This window comes from Numenius arquata, chromosome 6, assembly GCF_964106895.1.
Source record: "Numenius arquata chromosome 6, bNumArq3.hap1.1, whole genome shotgun sequence".
NCBI classification, from domain to species: domain Eukaryota; kingdom Metazoa; phylum Chordata; class Aves; order Charadriiformes; family Scolopacidae; genus Numenius; species Numenius arquata.
Genome location: NC_133581.1, coordinates 48,728,133 through 48,745,495, shown reverse-complemented (window position 1 = coordinate 48,745,495; position 17,363 = coordinate 48,728,133). Strand labels below are relative to the sequence as shown.

At 36.3% G+C, this 17,363-nt stretch overlaps 1 protein-coding gene across 1 annotated transcript in view; it reads right to left on the bottom strand.

The window, feature by feature from the left end:
- The window catches only part of AVEN (apoptosis and caspase activation inhibitor), a 96,527-nt gene that overhangs the window by 56,065 nt on the left and 23,099 nt on the right, over positions 1–17,363 (bottom strand). The window lies entirely within an intron of this gene.

Sequence of the window (17,363 nt, the reverse complement as noted above, 5' to 3'; positions counted from 1 at the left end):
TCTGTTACCTGACTAGGGCAGAATAAACAAAAATGCTAAATGTGGAAGAAAGCAGATATTGGAGATACCTGGAAATAAACTGGAAACAACCAATACCACAAGACGAAGCAGCAGTGAACAACAAGACGCTGTGGAAAAAGAAATCACAAGACGAGAGTGCACAATGCATTTCAAATAGAAAAAAGCTTCCTCTCTGCTGAGTGAGTCTCAGTATATTCTGACAGAGCACAGATAAAGCTTCAATCAAGTATCTCCTACGTAAGTTTTTATTTCATATAATTAATATAATTGTTTATTACATCAATATATACTTTAATGTATGGACAGTAACTCAATGAATTGAAATTTCTTTATACTGATCCTTAAGTTCAAATCCTTCTATGACAAATATTGGTGTTAGATTTCCTATACTACTCAAATAACAGGTCTCTTTTGATATTAAGGTTATTCAAAGGAAAACTATTAAGTGCTTTCTCTCTTGACTTATACTAGAGTGAAATATTTCCTAAGATTTAAATCCTTCATATACATATTTTAATATATATTTCCATGCATGGCTGTTTAAGAAAAAAGAAATCAATAAAAAGCAATGCTGCTGTTAATATTAGCAAATCACATTTACTGTACTTTATTATCTATTTAATCTGGCAAAGCAAACAACATTTTGCACCACAGCAGTAAATGTAAAAGGATGTCTTTTATTATAGGATAATGAATCTTTGTTTACGTAAAAGGATATTAAATAAAGCTAGAAGTGTTAGTTATTTATGAAAGGTAAATTGCAGCACTGTAAGGAAACAGCCCCATGTTAACACACCCCAAGATACTGTGTACAGAGTTTCAACAAGAAGACTGGACATCAGTGCCCCAGTAAAACTATAAAAAAAAAAAAAGAAGGTGCAGGTCACCTCAGTTATTTCACTCATTTGGAGCATCCGCTACATAAGCCACATAGACACAAATTCTACATGGAAATAACATGCAAAACACCTTAGAATGAGATTCTAACATGTAATAGGGCTTGAAAAATAAACACAGTATCTGTTAGTCAAAAAACTATACTTATAAGTCATGGAGAAAGGTATCTGTGCTCACACACAAAAAAAACCTCACACCCCTTGAAACTGATTAGCACAAATAGCCCTATACTGTTTAATGAACCATTTTATAGCATCACATTGGTCAATTTTGTATGTAATATTAGCTTTGAAAACCCACATCTTTGTTCCTACTGCCTTTTACTGATTTCACACCATTTTTTCTGTTTACTAAGACATAACTTTTTTTTCCAGCATTGTTTTAGATATCTTTCTTCTATTTCTCTCTATATTACTTCCCCCATTTCTATTTAGCATGTTTTTCTTATTTAATGTATCCATCAACCCTTTTCCTTTTTTTTCTTGCTTTCTTGCCTAACTTACTAAAATAATCTCTCTCATGCCTGATGCTTGCAAAAGACAGACTAATTTGCCTTTTACAAACACCTCTTTTGAACCCTTCACTTATGCACAAAAGCTTTATGAATTGTACCAAGTACTAGAAGACTAAACTTGCTTGCCCAAGACTGATAGAATACCATGAAAGTAAAAACCAGAAGTTGATACCATGCTGAGCCTTGTCTCATATCAAGAGTCAACAACATGCTCCCAAAATAATGGAATTGCTACCAGGAAAGATATGTGAAACAGCTTCTGCAGGAGAGGAGTCATCTCATGCATATTACCGCAGAATACTTTATATATTTGAAATTACTCCTACAAGATCCCACTCTTGACTGCCATGATAGGGGGGGAAAAACCGTTTCATATTCTCTAAACATTCACGCTTAAGTGAATTCTGCTTAATACAAGCAAAGACGTTTCCGTTATTCTAACCCTTTTCCACTTCCCCACTTGCTGTATTTGATGAGAACTTGACAGGAATTTTTCCTACTGCACCTATCACTCAGCCATTTTGCTGCTGACAGGTTCCAGCACTCTCTAAACTTCCCCAATTTCTGTCCTTTTCTTTTAGAAGTAGCTCCAACTACTCTCTTCCCAACCGCTTGATCAAACATCTCTTAATTTTTTTTTCCTATGCCTCACTTCACATATTACATCAATCCAGTAAGAATTCTTCCTGCTTCCTCAACGCTCCTATACAACACGCACTGATACTTTGTCTCTCATCTAACATCCCAGGAAAAAAACTGTAATTTAAGAAGTAGGTTCTGTGCAATACAAAAGAAAACAATATGGCTATAAGTTTCGATGGCATCGGTTCAAGATCTCCATAACTTGAACTGTCAAAGCCTACTACAACTCGGTAACACTTGTAACAAGCAGCAGATGTAATACAGCTTTTGTTAGCTGATTTTAGAAGACAGCTTTCTATCTGATGAATCTGGTACAGAGTTCTAAGTAAAAGAGAGAAAAATCAGAATTGTAATTCAAGTCTGGATTCTCTAGTTATTGCTCTCACACTGGAAAAGTTTTCTTACCTTGGATATTGTGAGATTTTTGCCTCCTAAGCAATAAAAGGTACTGTTTATCATGGCTTAAAAAACAAACAAAACCCCAAAGATAACAGCTAGCCTATTTAAGAAAATCAGCTTATTATTCAGTGAAGCTCTCAAAAAGCTTACTCAAAAATTAGTGTTTCAGAAACTTCTAAACTGAGAGTTGTAGTTAAGACTTTTTAAGCCCTCTGTTGAAAATGAGACGGCTAAGACCAGGTGGAAAGCTTAGTTGTAGGAGGAAGAACTGGATACAACTAATATTTTTAAAAGACTGGATACAACTATGTAATATTTTTAAAAGAAAAGGTAGGTATTTTTTTCAGAGGTATTCATTAATAATTTTTAAGTCATCAAGATGTTATTTTTATTTTCAGTGTATTATTCCTCTCACTTACTTTTAAAGAATTCAGATTCTTTAACATAAGTGAACAGTCCATTATCAAGTTCCTAAACCTCTATGCAGTCAGAAATAAATACATCACAGAATGTTTTCCAAAATGTGTAATTATGTAAAATCACCTCATCTGAAAGCAGCGAGTCGATATTTATTTTCCACTGTTATCATAATAGTTGTTCAAGGATCACTAAGCATCTGACAAGGATATCTTTTCACTTCCTCTCTGTATTAAGTTGCTTGTATACGTGAAATGAGTAAACCACATCACAAAATAACTACAGTCAATTGCCTAAAGATAGTACATCTCAGCAAAACGGCATGCATGGTACATGCAAATGGGACCCCTTCTAGACTAATTCAGCAGGTACCAAACATTAAAGTGGCATAGCATGGTTTAATGAGCCTTTTAGAAACGATGCAAATGAGACACAGACCAAAAGTCCGAAGTGCCCCTTCCAGGCAGTTATCAGCTAAAAGAAATCAACAAGTAGACGGACAGACTTTATATATATACATATTCCTAAACTGCTGGCATTATCTTCTGCATTCAATTCCATGTCTACTCAAGACTATTAAGTTACAGGTAAAACTGTAAAAAATGAGATACTTGTACACTTCCACCTTTTTGTTAGGAGATATAACTTACATAACCTAATAGAAAGCAAGGAGTGAAATCCAGAACTTCTGCTCCTATAGTTAAATCACTGGCCCAATGTGTTCATTTCACCCTGAATTACAGACAAACGCAAAATTCACCATGGTCATTTGCGTCTCTCTCAAGCCCCTTCATTAAATCCCCTGCCTCCAAAAGTTATTGTAATGAGAAAAATGGCACTAAAACACTTCAGGACCATTTGCAGTGTAAATACATGCAGGTGATATCATGCAGTATTTCCAACCACAGGTAAAGAGACATTTTCCAGAAAACCAAATAGACCAATATTAGTTATATTCATATCCTTTTGTCATAGAATATGCAGGCAGAGCCCGGTCAGGCAAAACCAGTTTATAGCTACAGGAGAGAATGCAGTGACAGACGTTCAGCCCTCTACCAATACAGACTCTGACTTAAAACAAAAGCACGAGGGTTTATATACTTTTATGGCAGATATAAAATGCTTTGTGAAGGGCCCTGATACGGCAAAGCAGCATCTGCATAGAAAGAAGCTTTGTTACAGCAGCTGTAACCGTGTGCCCCTGGTAACTCAAAACTGCATCCCTACAGCCTCACATCTGTTTGGCTCATCCCGCTCTTTTGCCTGTGCTGCTGTTGGTTCTTGACCAACTTTTAGGTCCAGCAAGGCCTGCCTCCACACTTTAAATCTTAATTAACCAAATCCTGCACCAGCTTTTCCGTTATTTTTTTCCAGGATTGATGTCAAGCACATGGGCCCACATTTACCTAACTTCTTCTGCTTGATAGTATTTTTTCAGTATTCAAAAAAACATTCCTTGGTCGTCTTCAAAATTCCAGGAATTATGAGACATTAAAAATACCCATTTGTATAGTCTGCCCCATTGAGCAGTATTGATGCTTTGAAAGGCATTCAGCTCGCTACCCCTCTACTATATATATCGAACAGTGGTGAAGTCAGCAAGCTTGCCGAAAATATTAAAATTACAGAAAAGTGAATCCTTTACAGAACCTCAATACCTTCCAACAGTTTTGAACTGACACCATCTCAAACTTTAAATATTAATTTATCAATTCTGCAGATTACAAACAGGGAAGAAGGAAGAACATCACTGGGGAAAGGTGGCAACAGATCAAATCAGAGGCTCCATATAGCCCCAAATTCTGCACAACAGTCCCCAACAGTGTAAATCTAGGGAAGCCTGAGAACAAGGCACACACAGAGGGACACTTCTTCAGAAATAATCTGCCAGCCTCTAGCTATTTGCAGTTCAGGGATTTCTTAAGCCAGAGATGATGACTTATTTATAAGATAACCTTCAAAGTATTTTTCCCATTCTGTTTTGAACCTGCGCAAAATTTAAGCTTCCACAAGATCCTTTGACAAACTCCCATATTTAATTATGAGTTACATCAAAAAATAACTCCTTTCTTTGTTTTGAATTTGCTGCCAGCCGGCTTCATTCAATACTCCCTACTTCTTGCATGAGAAGAGAAAATAACAATTTCTTATTCTATCCACCCTTCTATGATTTTACAGACAGCTACACCATACACTTCTCAGTCATCTGTCTTTGATACTGAAGACCTCTATTCTACTCTACTCATATCTTCCTCAGTCATGCTTCATATGTAATTTTCTTCCATACTGTTGGTTATCCTGCTGCCCTTTGCTGTCCCTTTTCAGTACTACTGTTTCCTTGTGGAGCCTCTGGGATCCGAATCTAAAAAAGTTACACTATATGCCTGTGTCACTGATTTACAGTGACACTGTGATGTGTTTTCTGATTTGATCTTTGTTTTTTTCCTAATTTCTAGGGTTCATTTGCTTTCAACTAGTGAGCAGCAACAATCACCTCAGATGTCTTTAAATGTGATAGGGGACTGTTTCTACACACACACACTATATCCATCACTTACTCTTCATCTGCACCGACTTTAATTTGTCATTTGTATGGTTTTTCTGCAACTCTGCAGTCCTCAGGCTATACAGTTAGAGGGGAATTAAGATACACACTTTTAACAGTGAAGGTAACAGCACATCGAATCAATCCAAGAGCCCAGCAAGACAACCTTCCGAGAGCTCTGGGGGATTCTCTGTCACTGAAATTGTTTAAATCAAGACTGACAATAGCTTTTGACAGTAGCTATACTAACAGACGTGCCCTAATTCAACCAATAACTAGTTCATAACTTTCTTTGTTATGACCAGTCATGTTATGCAGAAAAATTCACCCGATCACAAATGGTTTCTTTGCCTTTGTAATCTATGAATTTTACTGGCAATGCTGGAGTTAGCCTTCCATATACAATTACTTACTAGAGAGAACCTGGTCCACTGTTCTTCAAGGCAGTAGGGGAGCTGAGTTAGAGAAAGAAACAGCAAGTTTCACTTCCTTAAATTTGCCCCAAACCCTACCAAAACTGATTTTTTTATTACATTTGCTATTTCACACATTTTGCAAGTTAAAAAACGAAGGAACCGTAATTGAAATATGTTTGTTGGTAGTATTTTACCTCTAACGTCGGAAAGCAAATAATGGCAAATATTGTGTCACCTAACTATTAAAATTATACCGGTTTTAAAAAGCGTTGCAAGGAGAGGAGGAAATGGAACCACTTCTAAGTTTAGCAATGCCAAGCTGTCAGAACTCAGATACAGAAAAAAAGACTCTAGAAAAAGTCATTTTCTTAAACACCTATACATAGTCTCCTTAATAGGCTGTTCAAGAATTCTTTTACCTATTGTAATGTAAATTAGGTAAATCATCCCTAATGCCATTACGTGGTCGTCATTTCTTCCTGACTGATATCGTAGGTGTACACTATCACTGTCACCAAAATATACATTGTCCGTGTTATAATCTCCCTGGATCAATCTACTGTGCTCTCCTTTCATGAATAAATGACTTCTAGTCATATGAAATTACATTTTCAGTATAGTTGTTCAATGCCTTGGTTTTCAAAAATACATTACAGCAGCTTTTTATCATATAGTATAGCTTGCTCAGTGAGCTATTTTTGTAACAGAAAAAACTTATTTCACTAGTCTTTTTTGAATGAAACAATTTCAGTTTACGATCAGTCTGGGAGATTGACAAGCTTCTGGAATATAACTCAAGATTATTTTATTCTAGATACTCAGAAAAAAAACAACCCCATTGTTTATAGCATCTGTCACCACCATAAAGCATTTGCAATTGTGAGGTAAAAAATATTACATCTCTCTGCAGCCTTTTAAAACGAAAAAATATTCTTCAAGTTTTTTTATTCATGCTAAAATTCAGTCAATAAATACTCTTTCCCTCAACCAAGCATGTTTGTAAACACAGGTCTTTAATTCACACTCCGATTTTGCTTCCCAAGGGGGTTCCATTGTTTACTTCCTCAGTTTCCTATAATCACTGCAGCAGAAGAAAATGGTAGTATAGTAAAATACTTTGAAGTAGAAAGGTTTGCAAAAAGACAACCCCCCAAAACTATTATAGGACTCTACTATTAATAAATGAACAGCCAAAAGAAAATTGTTAAAGTTCAGATGAACAGATACCGATAAACTATTTTGAAGTACAGGCACTAAACACAAATAATCACTAGCAGGGCTTCTGTTGTTGTTTTGCTCTTGAGGTTTTTTTTAAACACAAAGATAACATGACCAAATCAAACACTTTGGAGACAAAGTGCTTTGTCTCCAGTTAAATGTTACTTTACACAGAGATATTTATAAAGATCAATTGTCTTTGACAAGCTAAAGTGTGCTTGTAAGTTACAGGTATGAGATCTGATGCTTTCAGATTACATTTCTACAAGTTAATTTAGTCATCTCATACTTGTAGGCAATTTTCTTCTAAGTGACTAGATTGTTCTTCTCAGAGATTTCTACTCCTCCTTCTTTCTCTCCCTCCTCCTCTTTTTTCATATTCAAATACAACTTGGAGAAACAAAGTTGTCTGTGGGATAGAAAGAGGATATATAAAAATAAGAGTAAGCGAACATTTAATAAGGCATTACGAAATGAACAACAGAAAAAAGGTAAAAGAAGGGGCAGACAGAACCATGCGGAGTTACAGAATAGGAAATTTAAAGCAAGAGAGGCTGTAGTCTCTTATTTGCATGGAAAATATACTTGCTGTTAATATTCTAACTGCAAATGTATATTAAATCAGAAGTAGGCATCTGTATTTAATCCAATTTAATCCAATACACATGCACGCTACCACTGAAAAAGGAGCTCTTGCTTCTTTCCTTACTACTACCGATACACCAATCCTAGTAGTTCCCCAATTCCCCAAGATCTTTCCCTTCTCACCAGCTGTTCCATTTCATGTTCCTGCCAACTCTTTTGCACCATTCATGCAGTCAAATCAGGCAACTAGATCCATATCTGGTGATGGGCCAAATCCATAATATCACTGAGGTGTCTTTCAAACTCATCTCTTCAGCAGAGGGGAGGCGATCTTAATTTATCATCAAGAGCAGAAGCAAAATATAAAGCAAGTTCAAATTCATTACATTTTTATTGATAAGAACTCCACAGCTGCCTAACAAACAGAACAACAAAACCAAACATTCCATATAGGCAAGGGAAGCAGACACATGCAGGAAACAAAACACAGACATCCACTAGGTTCCTTCTAAGAATGTACAAAAGGAAGAGAAAGTCCAAAATAAATTATAGCCACTTTCATCATTTGGTAGCGACTGACATGCTAACTAAAGGAATTAATAGCTACATATACAATTATTTAGAAATTGAAAACTTCATCAAATGAAGCCATTTCACAAATGTGATTGGTAACAGCAACAGATGTTTTTCTCTGGTATTTAATGTGTGGGAGCAGGGAAAGGCAATCCAAGTCCACTTTTTGCAGGTGGAAAAAGCAGTGTTAGCCAGCCCATTATGGAGCAAATGAAAGTATTTTGTTAGTTGGGGTAAAAGTCAGTTTCTCAATTTACACAGAAGTTATTTTTACACCCACTCCCATCTGAAGTGACAGGTGACACCATATGAAAGGGAACATGCACTCTCACTGTTGTGCAGTGGCACCATGTCCCTTTCAAACACAGATTAAAGAAAACCACTACTAAGTGTTGGATACAATTCCTTGTCAGCTTTTGTCCTAGGGGAAATGTAGTCCTGAAAAGGGCACCTGAAAGGTGCAGCAAATATATGGTTGTGTTTCTTAAAAGGAAAAGCATGCTTTTCAAGATAAGAAGGTAAAAGGTAAATGTACAAAAATTAACCCTATCCAAGACAGAAGATAGAGTGAGGTGGAGAGAGAATGAATGCTCCAGGCCTTAATAAAGACTTCCAGATTAATTAACCTGCACCTATGAGTTGTTCCCTGCGTACAACAGAGGGTGACAAGGAGCAGGGTTTGTTGATTTTCAGGAGACAGACCAAGTTAGTAGTCTCTGAAGTAACATGCAGAAACCTGTGACAGCTGGCGATGCTGAATGTCCCAGACTACACAAACTTTCTCAAAGGATGCTATTTGCATCTTAGATTATTTTTTTTCCTTCAGGTTGATGGGTGCTTATGCCCCAAAATGAAGTGTAGTATTATGTGGAAAAACTGGATAATGAACAAAGGAAATTAATGATGTCTTTAGACTGACCTAATATTATTGCATTGGGTAAACTGTCTCAATTCCCAGTCTCTTTCAAGCAGATTGCTCCTCCCCCAGGCCCACAGACACATCGTGACAAAGCCCAAGACAGCATTAAGAGGTATATCTACATGAGAAATTCAAAACATCTTTTTTGAATGTTCTTTGCCTTTGAAGCCTGTTTGCCTCTTCAGTTCAGCAAAACTTCTGCCTTGCTAATGCCACTCTTATTTCTTTGTCTAAGGATTTCAGTCAAGAAGTGGGTTAGCCCAAAGCAAATCTTATGTTACAAAAGCCAATCAACATTTGTCATCTGTCATGCTGAACTCTATCTTCTAACAACTTCAGAAACATAAAGTACACCTAGAGGAAAAAAATAATAGGATTCCATCAGTAAAGAAGGCAGGGTAAAAGTGCTGTTTTCCATTATAACCACTTTGGTACACTTCCTTGGGCATCAGAAAGGTGATGATGAAGACTGCAAACAGGGTATCTTTTCTTGAAAGAGTACAAATTGTATAGACTTTCTATCTGAGACTATTAGTCTTGCAGCCCTTGCATTTTATTTACTCAGAAAAATCTTACCCAGTTTACCTCCTATTATCACTGAATTTAAATACTTAGCTTTCCAGTACCTCCACTCTTCCAGCATTTTCCCAAACATAAAGTTATCCAAGTGTCTCAAATAAAAATTTCTTCGCTATAAATATCTTCAATATATCTGCTTCTAGCCTTTATGACAGAGAAATTTTATGACACAAAAATCAGTAGAATGATATCATCCTATTAAAGCATTCCCATCTTGAATTAATTCTTCCACCTTGCCCCCGTATGTTTTGTAGCTAGCTGATACACACTTTGCAGTGACACATCTTCTGCATGTTGAAACATACGCATATATTCAAGAAGAAAATACCACATTATCACAGGCTGTTTTCAATCAAGAGCTTAAAAAGAAATAGAGAAAGTATGATCAGTTTCACAATCCAAATTATCTGCAGCAGATTCAGAAACACCACGCTTTATAAACTGAGATGATGAGTATGTACTGTCAAAGGAAGGTCATCTGATTCACATTCCAGTAAAGGTTGAAAATGAGTCAGAACCAAAGAAAACGTAATTCCTCCCCGCTCGCACCCTATTCTGTCCCTCAAACATGCTTTTTGTTAAGAGTTTCTAGTTCACAGTTGGGTTTGCAACAAAGGACAACAGGACGGAGGAGTTCCCTTGAGGGCGGAACAGACAGTTAATACTACTCTTGTTTTGAAACAAAGACTTTGGCAAGGCTCAATATGCCTTTGACATTCTTCGACAAAATTACCCAGATCTAGACAAAAAATAAGCCCTTCGGGAAAAAAGCAAAATCTTTTAAATGCTCAGGAGAGCCATCTTTCTATACAACAGCCAGAAATTCCAAAGATGCCACTGCCAGGGGAGCTGTGAGTGAACAACAGTCAAGAGAACACAAAACAGATGGGGAGCCAACACGTGATTTGGACAGGTACAAAAATATGGGGTGGGAGAAGGATCAAGAGAAAGCATAGACTAGAAGTTGGATGTAGGAATTGGCAATTCTTGAGCAAGAGTATGAGATCAGGGAAAGAACAGCAAAATGACGAGGTGTGACTCAGAAAGCATTAAGGAGAAGGACTAGGAAAGCCCAAACCATCAGTAGCAAACGTGAGGAGGAATTTCGGGACCACAAGAGGGATATGAAGAAAAGAGGAGGTGCAACTGAGATTAAGGAAGAAATAGACACTCTGTGTCTTCTGAACACCTACTTCACAGCCCTTCTTTCACTCCAAAACCAATGCTTAGAAACAGCACTGGTCCCTGCAAACAGATTTCTGAGAACCTTGCTAGGAGAATAGATCTGTCAGTCTCTTCTGTGGTTCACATGTAGTCAGATCACAACACTGCTTTGGAGCATCCTTCAACAAACACGGAAATGTTCCTATCACAGTTATTTTGTTTGTAAACTGGTATTAGGAATAAATTTATCCTTATGAAAAACAGAACAGTAAATTAAGTCTGGCTTCAGCAACTAAACCAATCTGCTACATCACATACTCATATGATCCTTACCATAAACAAAAAATTTGGGTTTTATAGAATTTTATACAATTTCTGTTTCTATTTTTTATTTCTTTCTCTAATATAGGCTGCTGAAAGATGGAACAAAAGTATTACAATTAAAACAAACACAGCTCCTCCAAATAAATCAACATCTTTTACTATTACCATGTAAGTAATATATACTAACGTCATTATTGTAAATGAACCAATACTTTATGGGCAAGCAAAAGGAAGTCCCTGCTCTAAAAATCTTACAGTCTAACTCAGGTGATTCAACAGTGGTTCAGAATCAGAAGTGTAAAAAGGAATCTGAAAGAAAAGATTAAAAATCAAAAGTAATACACAGCAACAAGGAAAAATCAAAAGGTCCCTTTATTCAAAGGAAGGGGGAAAGGCAGAAAATAAGTAAAAAGAAGTAAAAATAGGAGAAGGAATAGGAATGCAGTGTCAGTAACACTGAATTGTGAAAATGAAGACTGGAATGCTAGATATATTGAGTACAAGAGTCAGAGTAATTAATTTTTGGTTAGGGGATTTCACTGGCAGGAAAGTCAGAGATGATGATGTGGCAGAAACCATGATGACCAACATGAGGCCTAGTCATACAGAACTAGTTTTAGGGGTATTAGAAAAACAAAGGACATGATTAAACAAGAGAAACAGCAAACCGGATGAGTAGACATTTTTATCTAGCTTTCGCGCCTACAAATTCAAGTAGTGGACATGACACCAGCAAGACAGGAATGAGGACAAATTGTTCCACACTCAAAAACTTACCAATTTGTGATTTCATAACCAAAACATACTTAAACACAATTCAGCAGAAATACTGTCAATATATAGTAGCAGCAAAAGATTAAGGCCCAAAATTAGAGAAGGATGTTAGTCAGAAAACTTTTTAAATCCAGAAATTTGGAATTTAACAAATAAATGAGTGCAATGAAGGTGTGAAAAATTAAAAGAATTAAAAAAATTTTAAAAAAAGCTTAACATGCTGATTTTAATGGGAACAAAATTTAACCCCTTTAGTCTGTAGATCTTACTCCATTCAATTCTAAACCATAAACCATACAAATCACTCCGAAATATCGAAACCTTTCAGATTTTTCTTTTATTACTATCACTGACACATATATGGTCACATAGTTTTAAGATATCAGAATGTTAAAAAGAAAATAAGAAACGTTATCCTTCATTTATATGCATTCAAGTCATGGAATCATATTCTACTACTTTATTTCAATCATACAGTTCTGGTTATATTTTAGATACAACTTAGGAGGAAAAAAGGCACAGATATGAAAGCTTATATAATAAGCACAGATTACCTATTACAGGAAAATACATTTATCAACAAAATGCAATTAATACTTAAAATCTGGAACTTCCTATTTTTAGTTCAGACCAAAAAAAAAAAAAAAAAGGACAGCTTGTCTGATTAGAACAAAAAAGATGAATTTCTGTAATGTTAGAAACAGTTCAGGAAGAAGCACTGAGCAGATGGAGAACCAGCTTCCACTGACGCCAAGTCCTGTGATTTTACTCCAAATCTTTATTGTGAAAGGGGTTTTTTGTTATTTGTTTGGGAAAATCACTTTGGGAGGAGAGGGGGAGAGGGGCAGAGGCTGCATTTTTGTTGGTTTCAGATACCTACAGGTATATAAATCAGCAGCATCTCTCAGGTCTATCAACAAGTCCAAAGTTGCAGACTGCCCAGGGCATAACTATCACAACTAAAACCTTTGCAAGTGTAAATAAGACCACTTGGATAAAAAGCCTCCACAGATGGGAAATGGTATCTACAACACAACCATCACAAAGGAAAGTTCCTTAATATGCTGGAATGGGGCTAAAAGGAGAAGCAGGAGAGGATTCTTTTTTAGCATCTTTTTTAGCCCTGCCATTGCCATTCTTTTTGTTTGAACTGAATTAGGATCAAAAATAAAAACTAATTTACTCTTCACTATACTTTTTTTTTCCAAATCTGTCAGTTTATACACTTAAGATAGAAAAGTTGAAGGAAAACCTATTTTTAACACAAGCCTTGCCCCAAAAGTTTATCTGTTCAGCTTTTCCAAGACAGCCAATGGTCTTCTGTATACTGCTAATTCTCGTGTATGTATCAACATGAAAATGACAAAAATGCATAAATATATTGCTATACACACATCAAAATTAAGCAGAGAGGCCCAAAAGCAAGAGGTTAAAAACCCAAAACAACAGGGTTTTAGGGAACAGAAAGTAACTGCTATCACACAATTTCTATACTTACTGTTGATTACTATTACGCTCCAGTGACTGCTCTTTTGATTTTTATTCCACATTTCCTACTGTATTGAAGTCCTAGGTACCTACAGAAATTATACGTATTCTTACAATATCAAAACCATTCCGCTGGTTTTGTTTAAATTACACAGCATTTGTCTTTCTTACCCTTTAAGGCCATCAGAATTATTCAGCCATGACCAAAAAACAAAGAGGAAACAATTCATGTCCAAAATTATATTTTTTCATCTTGATAATCATCACATCCTGCAACTCAGCACACTGTTACTGAGGCACGTATGTTGGCAGTTTCTTATGCTGCTGTACTGACAATTCCTACCACATTTAAAGGAAAGTGATCAGGTCCCTGGATACATTTTGGTCAGCTCTGTAATGATATTTTTAAAGCATATTTTTAAACCTAAAGCGTCTACTTACAGCCAAAAACCTAATGGAGGACTTAAATCTATTTTGGGACACTTAACCCTCATCAGTCAAAAAATGAGGACAGCTCTTCAAACATGGCAAGATTCTTCTAGCAAAGTAAGGTTATCCTATCACTTCCACTTCTCTTGTTCTTTACGCTCCAACAGTATTTTTCCTAAATTGATTCAAGACATGTTCCCTGAAGGCTTCACAATGGACTTGTAGTTTACATCAGCTAGACATCAAAAGCAATACAGAGAAGTTTGCTTTGCTATATTCAAGCTTAATTAAAAAAAAAATAAAAAAAAAAATTATAAAAAAGGACAGAAACAGATTTAAAAGTTAAAAGTTACCACCCTACTTTACACACAAATATAATAAGACCTAACAAAGAAGCTCTGTCAGGCTAGTGACATCAGCTGTTATCAAAGCCACCTGGCAGTTCTTTCCAAAGACTATTTTCAGCTGCTTTTTTAACTATTCAGTCTGAAATTTTCCACCTCAATTGCCTGCTTCATGTAGTTTTTCCTCACCCTCCCCTCACCGCCACCTTTTAAAAAAAGTCAGAGAATGGCTGCAATGTTTTTCTACCACAAAAGTTGCTAGGAGAAAAGCCCTTGTCAACTCTTCCTTTGGAAAACTAACCACTTTCCTGCCCTGAATTAGTAACTTCAAATCAGGCTGGACAACCATTTTTTATGCTCACTTTGTGAAAAATCTGACCTGATTTAGCCAAGCTACAAGCTTCTAGAAATCAGAGTTTATATGTACTTTTTGGCAAGAGCTGCTGGAGCTTAACAACCAATCACCAAACAGTCCATCCTCAGTGACTTTTTGTGTGTCACCTCCACGCACAAGGCAACTGAATTAAGCTTCTTCTAACCTCTGGTTATGAGTGAAGAGCCAGATTTTCACCGTAAGAGAATTCTGCATTTAACAGGCATTAAGTACAACATTAAACAAAGTGCCACCTATCCCTGCCATAGTTTAAAACTATGTTGTTGTGGGGTAACTGAGCAGGAGGGAGGGAACATGGAGAAATCAGCTTGTAGTGGAGACTAGAACTGGAAGCTTGAAAGAATCAGCTGGGATTCGCTAACCAAGGAAAGAAACTAAGAGGCATGGTAAGAAGATGTGGTAGCGGATGAGTGAAAAACTGAACCAAATGAGCAATCCCAGGCAGAAAGGAACTCAGAATTGGGGATCACCAGGACCAGATAGAGCAAGGGACAGAATACAGCTGACAGAGCTGGATTTTAGTGATTGTAGGTGGAAGGGAGCTGGCTCACAACAGAAGACTGAGAAAAGACCCACCACCAGGCATCAGAAATACAGACAAGAAGAAGAATGAAGAGAAGCGAGGGAGAGTGAGAAGCATTAGTAGGCAGGTGAAGGCTGACAGCAGAGCCACAAGGTGCAGTCAGAGACGTTCTGGGACTAGTCAGGCTTAGATATGTGATTGAAAAGACAGAATCCGTGCTGCAACGGAGATTGGCTTGAGGCGGGGACAAGATGGAAATATAGGCAAAAAACTTTAAAAAGTATGTGTCTTCAGAAGCTATTGAAAAACATAACATAAAATACCTTAAAGACTTACCATCCTCTGCAAATATCTGCAAACCCCTTCCTTCTCCTCTCAGAAAAAATATCCCACTTTACTACTGATAAAAACACAATATAGCAACCCATAACTGTTACCTTCTCAATTCAAGAAACAGTAATGTTTGTATACTAAATTTAAAAGCTCCAATCCTGCTAATTACCAACATGGTGCCCATATCACAGAATATTAATCTTCTCATGTTGGTATTTTTTGGTTGATTTTAACTAGAAAATTACATATAGAAGCACGTTTACAAATATTAAACAAATACCAAGCTTGGAATTTTAATTCCTTGGACATCAGGAATTCTTCCATTTAAGTTTGTCTGCTAGCATTAATTCTGTCTTCACTACTACATTATCCCAGACTATTTTTTCTACTCTATCTCATTCAATTAACAGAATATTTTCTTGGAATAAATCCAAGTTGTATCTTGAAGGATGGCACCCTCTTTTAAGACCCTGTTTTCAATATTATGGAACGTAAACGTTACATAGGAGAACAGGTTTTTAAACCTGAGCTTTTGCCAAAAGATTCTTAACTAGCTGCATTAATTACATTGTTGTGTATTAATAGTAAATTGCAAGACCTTTCTAAGCTTTTGTATTCATGAAAATTGGCACTTTAACTCCATTCCCTCCCCAGTACTCCCCTAACTGCTTGTTGCAGTTGAATTGGATTGGATCCACTGTGCAACTGCAGACTGCTAAACAGCAATATACTAAGAAGTCAAAATTATCAAAGAAACCAGAAATGCAAGCTTCTTCTCAGACCACTAGAAATAAAGATGACGGCATTTCACACATAAGCCAAAGGCAAAGAAATTTCCACACACACACTGCTTTTATATGACTCCAAGAAATCTGCATTATTGTTTAGGAGATACTTTTCCTTCCTCTGAAAGAAAGTACTTTATTTCATTGCTGTTTCTTATCAATTTATTTTAATATCAAGAACAGTCACAATATATCCTCAAATAAAGCACTCTTTAAATGAAAGATTTAGAATTAATAACTATTAATACTAACTAACAAGATTTTAATTTTAGGCATTAAAATAATCTACAGAGGAAAACAAATGGGTTGGCAGTAACTATATTGGAGTATAACTTACCAAAAGTACAAATTAGTAGAAATATATAGTATTCCCTTCTACTGTTAGTTCAAAAGAACTATTCATCAGAACATTTTAAAGACATTCTGAAGGCTAAGTATAAAGTTAGAGATACTAAAGTTTGTTTTAAAAAGCTGAACCATGGTAACATGTAGCTCAGGGTAGGTCTCTTGATTTAAAAAGTTTTGAGTTGTGATATCTACTTTGCTCCCCAGCCTATGAACCTCCAGCTCTGAGGTTCATGGCAGGCATCTTGACTTCAACACAGTTTACCATGCAACATACCATTCGGAGAAGTCAATACACATCTCATGATCCTATGATTAAAACTGGCAATTTAGGCCCAATTCTGCAACGTTCATGCAAAACTGAACCTCAGAAATTGATTCTGGCACAGGGAAAGCAAGCTCTGGTCCTTGTTTCTTTACCGCAGATAATTTCTAACTTAGCTTTCCAAGCTGTGGCTGAAAAATCCAATTATTTAAATCTGAGAGAGCTTCTAAGTTGCTCAAAACAATCCCATAGAGTTTCTAAAATAATTTTAGGTAACTGTTTTTTGTGCAACTGCCCGTACAGCTCATGTATAGCAAAACAAAAATAGGATCTAGTACAGACTGGTCCCCCACCTCCTCCTTCTATTATCTCCTTTAAAGAGGGGAAAACAACTCATCTTTATTTTTCAAGGAGGGTAACATTCGATATTCATGCATGTCTCTGTACAGTGCTGACTACAAATCTTTGTC